The sequence below is a fragment of the Strix uralensis genome, chromosome 14, assembly GCF_047716275.1.
Source record: "Strix uralensis isolate ZFMK-TIS-50842 chromosome 14, bStrUra1, whole genome shotgun sequence".
Classification (NCBI taxonomy): Eukaryota; Metazoa; Chordata; class Aves; order Strigiformes; family Strigidae; genus Strix; species Strix uralensis.
The window spans coordinates 17589688-17594683 of NC_133985.1; positions in this window are offsets into that span (position 1 = coordinate 17589688).

Below are 4996 nucleotides of genomic sequence, written 5' to 3' on the forward strand. Positions count from 1 at the left end.
CCGCGTGCCGCGCGGCCCGTGACGTCACATCCGCTTCCGCCGCGCGGCCCTCTGGGAAGTGGAGTGTCGTGGCGGGTTCGGCTCATGGCGGCGCCTCGCCTGGGGCCTGGCGGCCCTTACACCCGCCCCGTCGGGAGATGAGGGCGAAGAGAGAGGCAGCGAGGAGGACAGGCCGCTGTCCGACGCGGGGTGGGCAGGGCGGTGACTGTTTCAGCCGCGGCCACTGGCTTTTCCAGCTGCGAAGACAGAGGCCTCACCCTGACAGCGCTCCCGGGATGAATCCTCAGGGCTGATGTAGTGTTAAAGCTGCTCCGAGGAGCTGCGCAGGCATTTTGGGGGCTAAAACAAGCAAACAGCGACAGGGAGGATGGAGCTCCTGACACAGAGCAGCTGTTGGAGAGGGCCCATGCGGCAGAGGGGCTGCCCAGTTACCACCCCCCCGCCCTGTGCTGATACTTTCCAGGAAAAATCTGGCTCCCTTCACTTTGGCAGAGGTTTATTTTTGGAAGGTTTAATAATGTCCGTGGTGCGCCTGTCGCTCACTCAAAATACAGACCCTTTATTTGTATTTATAGGCAAGATTAAATATAAAACTGGCTCGGCTCCAGCTGGCTCTTGCACCAAACGTCTTTGACACCAGCATCATCCAAAGCCGTAAAGCCACTGGCCAGGTGGCAGTTTTACAGCTCCTGTAAATGAAACGCAGACCTGGCTAGTCCTTTCTGGGACTGACCTCCCCCTGCACAAACGGTCATTGATGCTTGGTGGAAACGTGGCCGTGGCACACGCCATGACTGGGTGGCTGGCCCGCGATGGTGTCCCAGTGCGACTGCCACTGCTATGAGGTGACCTGAGGTGCAAGGTCTGATCAGCTGGTGGCCTGGTTTGGAGACCTGGTTCTCCTAACTGGAGAGGAAGAGCCTGGTGAAACATCTCAGGGCAGAGCGGTGAATGGTGTCTCCTGGGGAGGCTGTGGACCAGGGCTGAGTGGACAGAGGCAGCCTGGGGCAGAGCCTGGGGAAGATCACTTCATGGACCTCTGAAAATTAGGTTGGGTGGAGATTCAGCCATCGTGGTCCACAAAGGGCACTGCCTGCTGCAGATACATTGATGAACAGATTTGGACCTATTTGACATGGTCTGGAATGGTTTTATACCTCCAGGAACTGCTCTGTTTGCTTTGTTTATCAAAAAACCCCAAATCTTAACACCAAACCAAACCTCCTCCGACCCTACCCCTGCCTCCACCAGGAGTCTGGTGATTACGGGAGGAGCTGCCCAGGCCTCAGGCAGAAAGGAGCAGAGGATCCCTCCTGGGCAATGAACTTCTCCAAACAAATGTCGAACCATTAAAGGAGCCCTGTGTAGTGCAGGGAATTGGAATAGATTTAGATTGTTTAGACTGGTCTGAGTGGAGGGTCGATGGGACATTTAGCACTGGCGGGGAGGAGGGATGGGAGGATGGCAGGTAACCAGATTAGCAAGCGGGGAGGAGGGATGGGAGGATGGCGGGTAACCAGATTAGCAAGCCGTCAAGATGCCAGCAGAAAGACAAAGGAGGGCGAGCACAATACAGGCCAACCTCAGTTACAGGCAGGACAGGGCAGCAAAGCCCTGCAGGGCATGGTGGCAGTGGGCTGGGCTGGGTTGGAGGTGTATGGCCAGCTTTTCCAGAGCTCTCTGTTCTCTCCGTGCTTTGGGGAAACCAGGTGCATTAATTTTCCCTGATGTCGGGGTACCAAGAGTCCAACAAGCCCCTGCTCAGTTGGGTTTTAAGGCCTCCTCTCCTCTCCCATGGCTGAGAACTCACATACTCTAGCAAGCATAAAGGGTTTGGCTTTGACCAACTTTGGTAGAGCTTGGAAGGGAAGAAGGTAGATGAGCATAGATGGGAGGAAACACATTCAGGAGAGACTGCTCTCAAGAAAGGCAGATAGAGTATGTTAAAGGCCTGAGTGCCCATGGACAAATGGCTTGAAAAATTGACTCCATTTTTTCCCCCAAGTTTCTCTTCACAGGTCCTCTACAGTTCAGGGTCACCTGAGTCCAAAGCTTCGTACCCTCAAACCATGAATACCATTAGCAAACTGCAGCGTGGGGCCTGGGAGTAACACAACCCACTTGAATGAAGAAATCTGAAAAAAAATAATATGTACGCTGCACCACAATTACAGGTAGAGAAGGTATTTGAGGCGGTTAGTAAACATGCCAAATAATAAATAGAGCTATTCAGTCGGCAAACAGCTGCATGATTATAAATAGGAAAATCTACCCCAGCCCAAAGCCAGCTGAGACCCAACAACATACACTTATTAAGGAGTGATTTTTTGTGTGTGTGCATTTTTTGGAGGGAGGTTGAAAATATTTTGCCCACTCTTTATTTTAGGAAGGTGAAATGTCCCTGGTGGATTTCAAAAGCTAACCTCCTGGGTATGCAATCTCCATGCCAAGACACTGAGTCACGAAGAGATTGGAGGAAGCTGTTTCAAATCCAGACAGGGGATAAAACAGCTGTAATTGAGTAGCCAGCTCAGCTCAGTCTGCTAATAACCGCACAGCCCCGTCCCTGCCCTCAGCTGTACAAGCCGAGAGCTTTGCTCACTGCCACTTTCACATGCTCTTTGGTTATTGCTTGGGGTCAAACTTGTCCACACCTATTCCGTTCTGAATGACTGCTTGTGTCTGGGCCAAACCCGGGTTCAGGGAGCGTGCTTGTAGGCTGGAGAGCACTGTCCTTCCTCCGTTGTGCCCGATGGGACCTGACAGCCTCTAGGCATGTCTGCTGGACCCTTGGGCTTGCAAGGACACTTTGCTGCTCTGCAAGCTTCAATTTAATGTATTTTTCCACCCACAAGTTTTTGGCATATAGTGTATCGTAGCAGCGGGGGACACATCTTCCATCGTGGTCCGACCTTTTTGTTTGGTGCATGTGGGGTTGCTTATGTCTGTTTGGGGTTGGAGAAGGAGGGACTTTGTGATCCACAGGGATGCCAGGGTGGTACGTAGCACCTGTGGGGCCTAGATACTGGGGGATCCCAAGCTGTTTGCCCGAGGAAATTTCTGCCTCTGACTGCTGGTCTTTACACCATGGTGGTGGAGGAGAGACAACAGAAAAGGTGTTCTGCCTGTTTCTCAGCTGGTGCAGCTCCTCACCTGACCCATTTCATGGCTGCTGATAGCAGCCAGAGCGTGAGCTGCAGGCACATTGCTCCTTCTGCCTCGGCTCCAGGGCAGGATCCCCCAGCCAAGGGGTGGGGTGGGGTGGCCAGGGACAGGACCCTTGTTACCCCCACCAGGTAACTCTGATGTGTCTCATGACTCAGACCGTTGACTGAAAGCGCAAGCCACATTTAGGAGGATAATTTTCATGGCCCAGTTCAGAAGCTGAGCTGAATTTCCCTGCTCTGAGCGCCCTGCCAAGAGGGCTTCGAGCTCTCTCCCTCCTGGAAAGTGCCCCAAGGATGCCACCTGGGCTGAGCAGGAGGAGAGAGTACGGGAGGAAGTGGGGATGGGTCAGGGCAGGGGGAGTGCAAGAGAAAGCTGGAAATGAAAGGTGTTAGGGGACAGTGAGGAGAGGAGGTGGGAGCACAGGCAGAGAGAAGAGAGGGGGAGGAGTGAAGGGAGACATAGGGACAGAGAAAGGGGTTCTCATTTCCAAGGGAAGATGAAGCAGGGAAGGGAGGAGGGAAGCAAAAGAAAATCTGAGGAAGGGTGGAGAAGAGGAATTGACCAAGGAGAAATAAAGCCACCCCAGTGGTTAGCTTGGGGGGATTTGTTCACTGGTGCCCCTGGTTTGGCAGCTCTGGGGGTGCGGAGGGAGGGTTGCCAGGTGCCGCTCTGCGGGGCTTTGAGTCACCGCCGAGATCAGCATCTCTCACCACACGCCTGGGGATCTCATCCTGGGCTGCAGCCAGGCTCGGGCAGTGCTGGGGGCAAAATTGTCCACAGCCAGTTTCACTGCCCTCTGCCCAGCGGGGTGGGCTCGGGCTTTGCAAGGACAAGGAGCTGCTTTAGGAACAGTCTGACTCAGGAATCCCGTTTTTCCCTCCCCGCTTTGTTTTGCTGTTCTCTCCCCCCTCCTCCTTTTTCTTTGTCTGCTAATGCACAGCAGATGGGAGGAAATGCCATTTTAAATGCCACAGCATCCTGATGAAACGCGATGGGTTATGGCAATCTCGGATGAATCATGGCATTGTTTTGTGTACACGGCCCGCTGCGGCTCAGCCTCGCTTGGGCAGCTTTCTGCCTACAATTTTGCAAATACACTCAGAGTCATTTAGGCGTCCACGCCAGCCTGGTGGCAGGTGCCCTCCAGGACCTGAGTGTTCAAGTCACATTAATTAATTAACCAGCCGCACTTGTGGAGGCAAAACCGAGCCCACAGTGCTTTACCAGTGGCAAAAACAACAGCTAGCTTTGAAACATCTGGTCCACACTGCCTCTGGGGACGTGGGGCTTATAAATTACACTCAATTCCCATGTTACGTTTATAGGATTTCCGCACAAGGTGGAAGAACAGGATGGAGAGAACCTGACTTGGCGCAGCACAGCCCTCCCCATCACCACCATAGCCCTTGGACCCTCTGGAAAGCCGGGCTGTGTCCCCACACCTGCCTCTTCCTTGGCCCCACGGCCAGGACAGATCCACGGAGCCAAAGCTGAGGGGGGCTTCTGTGATGTGGCCACTTGCTGCTCGGGCTTTGCTTGGGGTGATCAGATCATTTCACCTAAGCTATCAGGCAGGCATCGAATAATATTGACTCACTCGCTGGCAGCCTGCTGACAGATGAGAAGGAGCAGCTCAGAAGTGAAAAAAAAAAAAATTAAAAAAATATATATACACACATCCCAACAGTTCTATCACTGAAACTCATAGCGACCCAGCCCTGTTAGTTTCAAACTAATTAATTGTGGGAAAAAAAGTCACCTCTAAGTCTGCAGAATATAAAGCAGTCTTTTAATTTTGGTAGCTGAAAGAACAGATTTGAGAACTCCA